Source organism: Garra rufa, chromosome 22, assembly GCF_049309525.1.
Source record: "Garra rufa chromosome 22, GarRuf1.0, whole genome shotgun sequence".
Lineage (NCBI taxonomy): Eukaryota > Metazoa > Chordata > Actinopteri > Cypriniformes > Cyprinidae > Garra > Garra rufa.
Window position 1 is genome coordinate 5,962,331 of NC_133382.1, and position 15,677 is coordinate 5,978,007.

Here is a 15,677-nt window from a genome sequence, read left to right on the forward strand (position 1 = left end):
TTCCAATACATTAACTTTGTTAACTTTAACCATTCTTTAAATCATAGTCATAAAATGGCTTATGTGATTGGGATCGTTGTCTTGCCGCATATTCCATTTTATCTTGAGATTTAGTTCTCAGATAGATGTCAATTTTTCTTTAGAATGTTTTGGCTTGTCCCATCATGGCAAGTATTTCTAGCCCAGATACAGCAAAACAGGCCCAAACCATGATACTACCACCACGTTTCATATATGGGATTAGGTTCTTATGCTTGAATGCTGTTTTTTCTTTCTCCAAACATAAGGCTTCTCATTTAAAACAAAAAGTTCTATTTTGGTCTTATCTGTCCACAAAACATTTCTCTATTAGCCCTCTGGCGTGTCCACATGATCTTTCAGAAACTGCAGACGGGCAGTAATTTTCTTTTTGGAGAGCAGTGCCTTTCTCCTTTCAACTAACTTTATTTAAAAAAAAAAACATAAATAAACTTTCAAGCAGCATTGTATCTCTAAACATATTAACTACTATAGTGTAATATGTGATGTTGTGTTTTTATGATTAAATTCCTCCAGAATGTATATCTAAATATCATAATATATTCATTCCACAGCTGGACTTCGAGATAAATTGTGGACATGATGACATTTGTGTTGATGACCTCAGGATGGATTTCAACTTCTCTGGGTGAGCAAATATTTACGTTCAGTTATTCTGTATTATATTAAAGAACAACACAAATATGTTTGCAAATAATAAAATTACCTCAACCTTGTTTCATTTCAAGTTATTTTTTTCTCTTTTGTTTCTGTGATCCAGATCTACAAATATAGAGGTGGGCATCATGAGGGAGATCAACGTGACAGCGTTTGTAGAGAATAGAGGAGAAAACTCATACAACACACTCTTCACCCTCAGCTACCCCTTTGGACTTTCCTACAGCAGAATCACATCTAAACAGGTAAAACTTATATGATTTTAATACAGACACAAAAAAATGATATCTATAAAGATAAATCCAAAGTTCTGTCATGAAACTCTAGATGGTGCAGTCTGATAGCTCAAACTCAATCTGACATAATGACATCAACACATGGCACATGGTCAGTAAGGTAGCCAATGCTCACATAGTCATAGGCCACTCATGTTAAGCCTGGTGGCGTGGTAGATCAGGCACACATAGATAGTAATACATGCAGCTCACATGGCTCTTCTGAGCAGCAGCCTGTAGTTCTGCTGTCTGCTCATCTTTAAAGTCATGTGGATTCTGATAAGCTGTCATTTTTGTCATTCATCAGCTGGAAAAAAAAAAAAAAAACGTTCTGAAATTGATTCCAATGGTATTGTTCCTCTGTGCCATTACTGTTATAGTTTTGGTGTTAATTTTGAATAGCATCTGTGGTTTGAATAGCAATTGAAATGACAATTATTGTTAATGAATGAATGTTTATGCATAATCATCTGTTTGAGCAGGGCAGAGTGGAGTGTGTATCTCTTGACAGTGAGCAAAAAGGTTCATTTGGAGAGACCACCTGTCAAATCAGCAAACCCATCCTCAAGGGAAACTCTCAGGTGAGGTCACTTTTAAAACTGTCCTATGCATTTTTTCTTTATTAGCACTCCTCATTTTCTCTGCGTCTACTTCTAGGCTGCGTTTCATATTACATACAGCATCAATAAAGAAAGCACCTTCGGTCAAAATGTCACATTTACTGCAAGAATCAACAGGTATGGTCTATTTGATAGATATCAACTTCATCTGCATTCAATAATGAGGTGTTGAGTAGCTGTTCACATATGAGAAACTATACTACTACTACTGAAAATACTACTACTAACCAAAACCCTCCATCACTTACAGTGGGAATGACCAACACTCTAAAACCAGTGAATTTTCCAAAGTGAAAAGAATTGGCGTCAAATATGGCATCTATATTGCCTTAATAAGGTTAGTGCTCTGGTCCTCTATAACAGACCTTCTCAACTGGATTTGTTTTAGCACCCAGATTTGACAATGGATGTTACGTTTCCACTTGATGTTTAAAGTTAAATCTGGGATTCTAAAGCAAAACCAATTAAGATTTTATGTTAATTTAGTCAGGGTTATATTTAGTTTGACATGAAATGTAAAAAAATAAATAAATAAAACTGTTGTACTGTATTACACTGTAGTTAATAAGCTAACTGGCCTGAAAATTAGTAAATAAACTTCATTAGACAACTAATGGAATTAATGTAAAGAAACCCTAAATTTATGTTATTATGTATTGTGATAATATGTTCCATACTATTACTATTTTACTCGCATGGTTTCTTGAGAAAAGTGTTTTCAAAAACATAAAAAAAAAGAAAATCTTAAGGATTCCAAAGTTTTGACCAGTAGTTTGTGTGTGTATCAAATAACTGTCTGAAACATTTTCCCTTTTATTTTAAATAAGACATGAAGACTCAACCCTCCACATTAATTTTACTGCACAGAAAAATTATGCTGATAAACCAGTCAAACAGATACTAAAGGTACTGAAATTAAATTCACACACTTTCATGAAAACAAAATTTAATTTAATAAAGATTATCTATAGTTCAATGTCTCTTCATGGCAAAAATGGTCTTTTCAGGTTGAAAATGACTTTAGAGAACTAAGTTTCAAAGTTTTCATCAGAGTACCAGTGATGTTGGGAGATAAATCTATCTGGACTAATAAAACCATACAGGTAAGTATGAATGTGTTAGAAAAAGCCCATATTGATTCACATTCATCTAAATAAAAACAACCCAACAGTAATGTATGTGCTTTTAGATTCCAGGCTGTGTGAAACAGAGGGATGTGCAGCCTGTCGTAACTGATTTTGCTGAAGTAATTAAAATGGATCGCGTGGTGGTGAGTGATTTAATTTCATTCCCTAATCTAACATAAACAAGTCCATAAAATATAATGTTATATCATCTTTTTTGCACATTGACCCCATTGATCTGTCTCTCTGGATGTGTGTCAGAACTGCTCTGTGGCGGCGTGTGCCGAGTTCAGCTGTAACAACACCCTCATAAAGAATGAAAAGATATTTTATAATATAACTGGCAATGTGAGCTCTGGATGGATTGAGCAGGTTTATGACTTTTAAAGCAAATTTATTTCACAGAACAGACCAATCACATTTTTAGTCATCATTTTAGCATTTCTTAATGTCATGATCTCTGATCTGTCTCTCTTAGACTGGACTCAGAGCTGCTGTTTTTCAGCTGGTCAGTTCAGCATCTCTGGATTATGACAAGAACACATATGTTTTCTTTTCCTCTGACTCTCAACAAACTGCACCGTCTGTTCAGGTAATGCATTTCCCTTACAAATTAGCCGGAAATGTTATAAAATCTAAATAAAATTGGAAAAAGAATACAATTGAAACTTGAAAAATGTACAATTTTAATATGCACTGTAAATATTTAAATGCTAGAACTTAGATTTTCCAATCCATGTATACCTATACAACCACAATGTAACCCATAATGATATTATATTTATATGGGAAGGTGGATTGTCAAAGGTAATATTGTATTAATGTATAGTATATGTGTATGTAGATTAATACTCAAGTGGAGGTGTATGAGGAGGTGAATCTGACCAAAGAGATCGCTGGAGGTGTAATAGGAGGACTGCTGCTACTGGCTCTCATCACAGCGGCCCTCTATAAGGTGTGTTTACTGGATGTTCAGTTTCAAACCTTTCATTTACAACGGTCTACATATCTTGAGTTTCTTTTTCCAGTGTTGTAATGCATACATTTTTTTTCTTTCAGGCTGGTTTCTTCAAAAGCCAGTACAAGCAGATGCTAGAGAGCGCAGAACAAAGCCCTGAAGAGGGGCCAATCACACAATAGACAAATAAACAAAAATAACCAACCCCTTTAGATCAGCCACAATAGTGATGTATTAAAGATTAAAATGTGGCTTTACTTGCAAGTGAAACTGCTTTCCAAAACCAGCTTTATTAATAAGTTATACTAATTATGTATGATAATCATAAGCTTTCTGTTAACACATGCTGTAATGTCTTTATTAAATAAAAGGGCCTGTTGCATGGTTAAAAGTACTGATGCTTTAAATGGAGGAGAACCAACTACAACCACTGGCACATGGAAGTTTACATTATGTATTTTCAGTGCACTTAGCAAAGTGAAAGTGAAAGTGAGTGACAGCTTTTATATGAGGGAGCGCTCTTTGTGCGCATTCTAGGCTGTATATTACTACTGTCTGTCTCAGAACAGAGATTTTTAAGAATGTTAAGAAAGTATTGCATTTTAAGTCATAATTTAATTTGTCTTTTTTAAAAGAATTACTCACTTGTGTGCCTGTGTCCCGTGCAATCATATAAAATGCTAATATAAATGCACGAATGCTATGACTGGAGATTTTCGCTTAATAGATTGCATTTTTTATTTGTTTCTCTGCTAACCGTACCACATGCCTTCAGAACACTTGGAATATGGAATAAATTGCATGGGATCATTTCATTTCATTTCATTTCAATTGAATTCGTTCATTACCGCCATCTTTTGTGATATCACGCATCTCGCGGCTTTACAGTCTATCCACCGACAGGAGATCGTCTTACGATTTTCCAAAGGATGTACAACAGGGGTGCGCTTTCCACGCAAAGCACAGCTGATTATAGACGTCTCGGAGCGGCTTCATTCAAAGTCATTAAATACCGCATATGCTGTGAGTTTAACCTGCTTATTTTACGACTCTTCCGTATCCAGTTTAAATTGCATACATTTTGTTCTTGCATTGCATGTTACGTTTGTAGCAATTCTACACTCTTGTCAGAAAGTTTGAGATAATATAACTATATAATTATACTTTATTATTGTTTGTTTTGGATAGTTTACAAAATTAAACGTTTCGGACACTTTCTGTCATTGAAATGACTTGGATAAAGTGTCCCAATCAACCTGAATTCACCCTACTCTTGGAAACCATGATTGCATGATTACAATAGGGTTTTAAACACCAAATATTTTACTCATAACTTCATAATTTTTTAAATTATCAATTATTCAGTTATGTGTAATTGTAAAAAAGTTAATTGTAAATAATAATAATAAATTGAAAGTAGTTTCAATGTAGCTTTTTGATAGTAACTTGTAGTGTAGCTAGCTACTTTCTCAGAAGGGTAAGCTATATAAAGACATTGCGGTCACATGAAACTGTGGTCATAATCGCGCTCGGGCTCGGTTTAAGGCAACCGTGTCTAGTGTGAGAGTACACCCTGCAAATTCTGCTTTGATGACAAAGGCAAGAAATGCTAATAGATTCATTCTTGACTTGAAGTAATGCTGCACATACTGCCAAAAGTATTAGGATACCCCCTTCGAATGAACAGGTTTAACTACTTTAGTAATTACCATGAGTACAAATCTTAATGTTTAACCATATATTGATATTCTAGGGAACTGTGTGCTTATAGTTCTATAGTAACAGTGGGGACACAATCCTTTTCTATTCTAGCATGTCTCTGTGTATAAAGCAAGGTTCAAATAGAAATGATTCAGTCAGTGTGCAAGAACTTGACTGTCTGCATAAAGCCACTTTCACTTTATCTTTGACTAAAGCCCAGCTGAACACCTCTGGTGTGACTTTAAGTGTGACTTTTGAGCCAAAAACTCATCGCTAAACACCAATGACTTGCACTGCAACAGAGATAGAAAAACAGTTTTTAAATACATGAATTATGCTTCCATCTTTGTTGCCACAGCTTTGGAAGTGTCTTTTTCTGTTCTAAAGAATAGAATACCTTTGTCAATATAGTGTATGTACAAGTCATTGGTGTTTGGTGATGAGTTTTTGGCTCAAGGTTGCATTTAATGTCACAATAGAGGTGTTCAACTGGGATTAGGACTTGGCTTTATGCAGACACAGTCAAGTTCTTCCACGCTGACTGAATCAATCATTTCTCTATGAACCTTGCCTTATACACAAAGGGATTGTCATGTTAGAAGGTGTCCTGTCCAAACGGTTGCTATAAAATTAGAAGCACACAATTCTCTAGAATATCATTACATGCTTAAAGATTAGAATTTATACTCATGGAAATTATTAACGTATAGTCAAACTTTTTCATTAGAAGGGTGTGTCCCAATACTTTTGGCAATATAGTGTATCATACGATTATTACAGAGGCAGCTGATGCTGTGGAGGAATTTGCAGCTTCTCTCACAAACTACAGTTCCTGTTCAAGGTGAGAACCAGATGTGTAATAAACTTAAATATATTCAAATAAATTAAGAAAGTGTACATTCAAGTATTACCAGAAGATGCTTGTTGTTGTCATGATGACAGTAGACAAGTAGTAGTAATTTTTCATTAACAATTATTCAGTTATTTGTAATGTTAATTGTAAATAATAATAATAAATTGAAAGTAGTTTCAATGTAGCTAGCTACTTTGTGATAGTAACTTGTAATGTAGCTAGCTATTTTCTCGGAAGGGTGCCATAAGCTATAAATAAAGACTTGAAACTGTGGTCATAATCGCACTCGGGCTCGGTTTAAGGCAACCGTGTCTAGTGTGAGAGTACACTCTGCAACTTCTGATTTGATGACAAAGGGAAAAAAAGTGCTCTTGCTAATATGCATTCATGACTTAAAATCATGCTGCACATACTGCCAAAAGTATTGGGACACCGTCTTCTAATTAACAGGTTTAACTACTTTAGTAATTTCCACAAGTACAAATCTTAATGTTTAACCATATAATGATATTCTAGGGAATTGTGTGCTTATAATTTTATAGCAGCAGTTTGGACACAACCCCTTTTTTTATTCTAACATGCTTCTGTGTATAAAGCAAGGTTCAAATAGAAATGATTGATTCAGTCAGTGTGCAAGAACTTGACTGTCTGCATAAAGCCACTTTCACTTTATCTTTCATTAAAGCAAAGTCATAATTCCAGCTGAACACCTCTGGTGTGACTTTACAGTGGTGTGAAAAAGTGTTGGCCCCCTTCCTGATATTTTATTTCTTTGCATGTTTGTCACACTTTAATGTTTCAGATCATCAAACAAATTTAAAAATTAATCAAAAAGAACACAAGTAAACAAAACATGCAGTTTTTGAATTAAGTTTTTTTTTATTATGAAGGGAAAACAAAATCCAAACCCACATGGCCCTGTGTGAAAAAGTGTTTGCCCCCTAAACTTAATAACTGGTTGGGCCACCCTTAGCAGCAACAACTTCAATCAAGCGTTTCGATAACTTGCAATGAGTCTGTTACAGCGCTGTGTAGGAATTTTGGTCCACTCATCTTGGCAGAATTGTTGTTAAAAACAAAAACAAAAAAAAACCTTCATTTAAAAACTGCATGTTGTGTTTTCACACCACTGTAAATGCAACTTTTGCGCCAAAAACCCATCGCTCTAGAATATTATTACATGCTTAAACATTAAGATTTATACTCATGGAAATTATTAAAGTATAGTCAAACCTTTTCATTAGAAGGGAGTGTCCCAATACTTCAGGCATTATAGTGTATCATACAATTATTACAGAGGCAGATGCGTAATAAACTTAAATATATTCAAATAAATTAAAGTGTACATTCAAGTATTACCAGAAGATGCTTGTTGTTGTCATGATGACAGTAGACAAGTAGGAGCTCATAAATATGATGAGGAAGCTCATGCAGTGGTAACTTACTTAAGACATGCTTTAAAAGGCTATTAAAAATAGGAAAAAATAGGCTGTATTTTTATGCAAGTTACTGCAACTATTCTAACCAGTTTTACTCAGTGTCATCTGCTTATGACTAACTTAGTGCAGTTGGGGGAGTGCATAATTTTTTTTATTTCAGTCGTGCTTCTGTATTCTTGTGTGTGTGCAATGCTGTGTGTATGTATGTGTAATCTGTGTGATTGTTCAGATGATTCAGAATCAGACTCACCCTCCAACGTATGGCAAGCTGTTTTAACATTTATTCCTTTCATGCTACTAGTGCTCATTTTTAGCTACTACTATCTATTCCATTAGGTACTAGTACTTATTCATTAGCTAATAGTGTTTGTTCTCTAACTACTAGCCTACACAGCAAAAAACGTTGGGTTATTTGTTTAACCCAGTCGATGGGTTGCACATATTGGGTCACTATGTTGGGTTATTTTCTAAAACGTTGGGTTATTTGTTTAACCCAATAGATGGGTTGCACATATTGGGTCACTATGTTGGGTTATTTTCTAAAACGTTGGGTTAATTTTTAAACATCGTTGGGTTATTTTTAATAATAAACCAGCGTTGGGTTAAATTGGTTCCCGCGGTGACTATTCAAATTTTAACGGACGACAAGTGACTGACAGATGACAGAAAAAGCTGCTGCAGCTACATCAGTATGAGGTAAGGGTTTTGATAACTCTTGTAACATTATACTTATAAAAAGAAAAGTGAAATGCAAAATTGAATGTGTGTGTGTTTTTTTTTTTTTTTTAAGTTATAGTTCCCTTTTGTCAGTGTATTATTGTAACTACTCCAGAGAATGAGCTCGTTTGTAACATTAGCTGTTAGTTTGCTAGCAGTAATAACGTAAATAGAAATTACCAGAAAGACTAGTGAAATTGTTTAGAGATGTATTAGTAACCTAACGTTAATAATGTGTGGTGAAATGTAGCTAACTTACTGAAATCACCATCTACCATTACTTAAGGTTTAAATTGTTGGCAGTATTGTTTACAATTAAAAGTGGGTTCCACAGCTATTCTGACTACAGTTTAGCTCAGGCAACTCAGAGAGATGTGCTCAAATTCTCAAAACTGTCGCGTCTATCCAAAAAGAATTCTCCCATAAGAAAGACGTGATGGGAGAAACAACGCTTTTTAAAAGATTCGAAACAATTAAACGAATTGCAAGAGTTTGTGACACAATAGTGACGCCTGCTGGTCAAAACAGGGACAACATCAATGTTTGGAAATGACCAGCACCAACTGTGATAACATTAAAACTTTTTCATGATTTATTCATATTGAATATTATTGTGCATATTTTAGAACAGCCTCTAATTACAGCAGTTTCTCTTATAAAGCTATAACAGATTTGCATGTGTTTTTTTTATGTTGTACTAAATGTGTTTATTCTAATGTTTAGACATTGGATTCTTCAGTGAAGGAAAAACTACAACAGTGGAATCTCTGCCAGTTAATTGAAACATTTCAATGAAAGTAAACTATTTAAATTAGTGATCCATATACACTACTAGTCAAAAGTTTTTGGACGGTAAGATTTTAATGTTTTATGAAGAATTATTTTCTGCTCACTAAGCCTGCAATTATTTGATCCAAAATACAGCAAAAGCAGTAACATTGTGAAATATTTTTACTATTTAAAATAACTGCTTTCTATTTGAATACAATTTTAAATGCAATTTTCCTGTGATTTCAAAGCTGAATTTCAGCATTACTCCTGTTTTCAGAGTCACATGATCCTTCAGAAATCATTATAATTTACTGATTTGCTGCTGTTTAAAAACATTTAATTAAAAACTTTTGATTGGTAGTATAGGTTTTCAACGTCAATTATGACTTCTAACAATTATGAAAAAAAGTTTACTAGTTTATCTGTAAAATCTTCTGCTTCATCTTATCACAGAGGAAGGAGTGAATAAAGGAAGTACACTACTGGATGCCACCAGCATTGCTGCTCTAATTCCAAGAACTCCTCCCAAGTTTGTAGCATTTTCAACGGGGAGACAGAAACAGAAGACCTTACTACAAGCAGTGGACCTGTGTTTCAAACATTTCTACATGTATGACATCAACTACCGAAAAAAAACATTTGCACCCATTTGCAGAACACAGTCTTTCGACACAGTTTTAACACCTCTTCATTAAAAAAGTTGTATTTAGTGATCAGTAAAAACTTAGTAAAAAATTTAGTACAGCAGCCAGCAGATTTAAGCAATTTTATTATTATTTTATTATTACTTGTGTTTATGATGTTTTGTTTTTGTTTTATTGATAAAGGTCTATGTTATGTTTGTCTTATTTGTGTACTGTATGTGCACATTTGTGTATGATTTGATATGAATGAATATGAATTGATACACATTTGTGATCCTTTACCACAAAACCAATCATAAGTAGCATGGGTATATTTGTAGCAATAGCCAAAAATACATTGTATGGGTCAAAATAATACATTTTTATTCAGAGTCAAATTTTATCATGTAGAGTCACATTTGTTGGTTTTGAATTCAGTGTACATCTTAAAAATATCAGTTGTATGTGCACATTTGTGTGTTTTGAATGTTATATTTTTACACATTCTTGTACACTTATTTTATGAATTTGCTGTACTTATTAAAACTTTTACATTTCAAAATGTACTTCTTAAAAATGTATTGTTACGCATATTTAAATAAACAAAATGTGTATCTGAAAACAAAGTAGTGTTATAGTGTAGTTTTATTAAGTAATTTTATAAGAAAATACTGATGTAAATTAATATAAATAATTAACCCAACTGGATTTTAACCCAATTCATTGGGTTAAAATAACCCATAGATTGGTAGGTGCTATACCAACCCATAGTTGGGTTACTAAAAATATAAATTAATATAAGTTAAATAAATTAATTAAATTGTGATTAGTAAGATAAGAATGGTTTCTAGTAACATTTCCAAAAGATGCCTGTGCCTAATGAATAACTACTACTATCAAATTAACAGGTTGTGTCATCTAATAAAAATATATTAGTGACAATTTAAATACATTCAGAACTGAATAGTTAATACCTTAATGACAGATGCCCACAGAAGTGAATGGCATACAATTTCAATGGTTTACCAGAAACAACAGAAAGGCCACTAGTCAATACTGAAATAAGTACTACTATCTAATAACTACAAACTATAGTATTTAATGAATAAGTGCTAGTGCCCAAAGAATAAGCACTAGTTAGACAAAAAATAAGCACTAGTGCATAATGAAATAGATACTAGTAGCAAAAATAAATAAATAAATAAAACAAAATACTATGATACTATGTTTTAGAAATTAAATGTTAAATTGGCTTGCCATACGGTTTGATTCGACTGGTTGCTATTATTCACTATGGAGTTTTCAAAACATTTCTCAGGAGTCAGGAGAAAAGTCAGAAGCCTTTTTTTCTATGCCAAAAAAAACCTTCAAAATAATTGTTGTTTACAAGAGTTGGCTTTGCATTTCTGAATTACCTACATTTATGTTACAATTATTGCTGTTTTAGATTTTAAGATATACAAAACAGTACTTTTGATGCTGAAAGTGACCTGTCATTTATTTTTAGTCACAGTAATGGTTAAAAAAAGAGAGAGAGAGAGATTAAGGAAAAAGAGGGTCTGTGGGTAGAATCTTGTTTCCTCTGTGGTAGTTCCTCTTTAGTCGCATATCTCTATTTCCATGAGATTTTCTCAGATTTTCTCAGTCCCACCTAAGATTCTTCACTCAAACTTGCAAACTCAACAATCAGTGTCTTTTGTCCATCCTCCACCTCTAGTTTACCTTGATGCAAAAAATGGACTGGAATTTCCGGTTGCCTTTGTGTTTGTTTTATGGTAAGTTCAAATTTATGTGTAATTAAATATGTAGCATATGCTATACTTAAATGACCTAATGCCATAAAGATAGTAATCAGAAACAAAAATGATTTTCTTTACTTGTATACTTGCTGTAAGATTGTGAATTCTGTGATATTTTGCTTAATGAATTTTAATAGCCTGACCATGTTAAATAAGCATTATTACAAGCAAAATTCAATGTGCAGGTACTTTGTCTGATCTGTTGGATATGCATTGCTGTCAAGTCCACTGTAATGTATTTGATATACAAATTTATAAGCCCTTATTGCACAAAAAAAGGAGAACACAATCTACTACATGCCCTCTGTCGTCTGTTGATAGTTTATCCTTTTTTTAGCAAGTAAAAGGTCTTCAATTATAATTTTGCTGTGAAATCTTTATTAATTTCATAAAGTAAACATGGACTGAAACAACAGATTTACTTGACTATCCATAAAGTACATCATTTAGATCAATCACATTGAAATGTGAGTATCAAATATGATCAGCAGGCTTTTAAGAATGTTTATTTGTTCATCTTTTTTGAAGTTTTTTAAACTACAGAGCTTTGATCATAAAAATAAGCATTTAAAGGGGTCATATGATGTTGTTAAAAAGAATATTATTTTGTGTGTTTGGTGTATTCAATGTGTTACGCGGTTTTACAAGGCTTATCGTTCTGAAGAGCACATGTGCTCTGATTAGCCAGCTATCTTGTGCTTTGTGATTTGCTGAAAACCTCAATACCTGCCACTTCCTAATTGTGTTCATCCAGAAAAACGTATATATATCAGAACTGATATGGCTTTAAAGATATACAGTGGTGTGAAAAAGTTTTGGCCCCCTTAATGATTTTTTATTTTTGTGTTTGTCACACTTTAATGTTTAAATTTAAATATTAATAAAATATAACACAAGTAAACACAACATGCAGTTTTTAAATGAAGGAATTGTTTTATGAAGCAAAAAAAAAAATCAAACCCACATGGCCCAGTGTAAAAAAGTGTTTTACACTTTTTTACAGTTAAAACAAAACTGTGCTTTATCACACCTGAGTTCAGTTTCTCTTGCCACACTCAGGCCTGATTACTGCCAGACCTGTTCGCAATCAAGAAATCACTTAAATAGGACCTGCCTGACAAAATTAAGTAGATCAAAAGATCCTCAAAAGCTACACATCATGTTGAGATCCAAATAAATTCAGGAACAAATGAGAAAGAAAGTAATTGAGATCTATCAGTCTGGAAAAGGTTATAAAGCCATTTCTAAAGCTTTGGGACTCTAGCACAAATAGCGAAACATGGAACAGTGGTGAACCTTCCCAGGAGTGGCCGGCTGACCAAAATTACCCCGAGAGCACAGCAACGACTCTGACATCTGTTCGTGACCTCAAGCTGAAGCAAACTTGTGTTCTGCAGCAGGACAATGATCCAAAACTCATCAGCAAATCCACCTCTGTATGGCAAAAAAAAAAAAAAAAAAAAAAGAAGACTTTGGAGTGGCCTAGTCAATGTCCTGACCTGAATGCTATTGAGATGCTGTGGCATGACCTTAAAAAGGTGGTTCATGCTATAGAAAACCCTCCAATGTGGCTGAATTACAACAATTGAGTGGGCCGAAATTCCTGCACAGCGCTGAAACAGACTCACTGCAAGTTATCGCAAACGCTTAATTGCAGTTGTTGCTGCTAAGGGCAGCCCAACCAGTTATTAAGTTTAGGGGGCAAACACTTTTTTTCACACAGGGCCATGTGGGTTTGGATTTTGTTTTCCCTTCATAATAAAAAACTTCTTTCAAATACTGAATGTTGTGTTTACTTGTTTTATCTTTGATTAATATTTAAATTAGTTTGATGATCTGAAACATTAAAGTCTGACAAACATGCAAAAAAAATCAGGAAGGGGGGGCAACACTTTTTCACACCACTGTACATGATAATCAAAACCAAACAGATGTTTTTTGGCATAGATCTGAGATATAAGCTAAAATAGCATAGCCCTGTTATGGAAACGAGGGCGGGGAGCAGCAGCTCATTTGCATTTAAAGAGCCATGGACTAAAACAGCCTGTTTCTGCTTCAACTCAAAATAGGCATTTTCAAAATGATATTATAAATGATATGTGGCCTAATGGCCTGTTTCTGGCTCGTGAAACGAGCCCATAGAGTGACAACTGATATTTATATGCAGTTTATGTATGTAGTCAATGATTTACATTATAAGCAGAATTTCTCAATAACATCTCAATATCTGCAACAAATTGTTACAGAGGAAGGTACTTAGTTTCATAATTCATTTAAAGATTTGTAATTTTCCTTTCTTTTACTTGTTAGTATGTCATTCATTAATGGCTTTCAACATTGATCCTGTGACCTGGAAGACTTTCACAAACAATGCGAACACTGGCTTTGGCTATAAAGTGATACAGAAAAGTGCAAGGTGAGCTCACTCGACATTACCACAGATCACTCAAAACAAACATTAAGAGCTACACAATATTTAAATCCAAGACTGATGTGGATATTAAAGCCACTGATTAAAAGCCGTAATGCGTGTAACAAATTAATGAATTTCTTAAGTAAAATCAAAATGACACACTCAGATAATATATAACAGAAGACCTTCATTTGAACTTCTAGGATAAATTTTCTACATCTGGGTTGTGCAAATGTGCTTCTGTTTTTCGTTTTAGTCACTACATCTCTACTTTACAACTTCTCTACTTAAACTACTGCTATCCGTAGATCAAGCTAGACATTTCTTATGTCAATTACTAAATTAAAACAAAGCAGAGACAGTGGATACTGTTCTGGTCCAGTTATAAAATGTATTTAAACTTTATTAGTTTAATCAGAATGAAAATCTTTTAAATCCCACCTTTGCCAGTAGCTTTCATTTCCCTTTTTTGTGAGTTCCAGTCATTTAAGATATTTTGCAACACTAACCAAAACCATGCTGATGTCCATACTTTTTTGTCTTTTATTTTTGCCCAGCCGAGAATCCTACAGATTCCTCTTTTCTTATTTTTTCTCCTGTTCTTTCTGTCTTCTTCCATAGTCTGCTTGTGAGTGATCCTTTAATACAACACAGTCAAACTCAAAGAGGACAAATTTATGACTGTTCTGTCACCAGAGGAAACTGCAGGCCAGTGTCCATTACTGGTAATTACTTTTTTGTATGTAAAATAGGATACTATTTGTATTATTTGCGTTAATAAATAATTCCTCTTTTCATCCACCAAAGTCCCGGATGAGGCTGTCAACATGTCCCTTGGACTTTCAATGTCTCTAGATCCTCAGTCTTCGAGAGCAGTGGTAAGTTTCATACAACCCCAATTTCAGAAAAAATGGGACATTTTGTAAAATGTAAAAACATCAAGAATTTGTGATTTGTAAATTCTCTATATAATTTACAGATGTACTAAGAAAATATTTCCAATGTTTTACTGACCAACTTAAATGTATTTAAGTGTGATTTTGATGGCTGCAACACACTCCAAAAAGGTTGGCACACAAAAAGCTGTCCACAATTCGTTCATTCACGTATAAAGCAAATGACTTTATAAATGTAATTGAATCATTGTCTTAAAATGCGGCTTCATTCACAAACCAGATGCACATCTCTTCTGATGTGGATTTATTTTGAAGGCTGTTGTTATTTGCAATAGATGCTATTTACAGTAAGTGCAAATAGCCATAAATGATTTACAGTATAAATAAAAAAGTTTTATTTTCTTTGCAATAAGTTATAGTAATTAGATGGTATTAATGCAGATTTTATTTGACAGATTCCATGGAAAATCGCATAGTGTATGATGGCCACAGACTTGAGCTTCAGACTATGATTCCAAATCACTTCCTCAGCCAGTTATTATGGTGCTTGTTTCCACCCCGGAATAAAAAATTAAGAAAGTAATTCACATTGTGGTTTTATAGACACATGTAAATGTGACTGACTTGCCAACAGATCCATCTCCTATTAAAAATGATTGACCAGTCATGAAAGGAGAATCAGACAATGATAACTATAGAATGATGAGCAGCTGAAGACTTGTATCAGGCGAGATTGGGGAAAATTTTAAATTAAGTAATTGAGAGGAAAGATGATATGACACAATGGCAAAC

The 15,677-nt window shown here is 33.8% G+C and overlaps 1 pseudogene; it reads left to right on the plus strand.

Annotated features, from left to right (window-relative positions):
- LOC141298322 (integrin alpha-M-like) overlaps positions 1–15,677 on the plus strand; it is a 56,309-nt pseudogene that overhangs the window by 22,987 nt on the left and 17,645 nt on the right.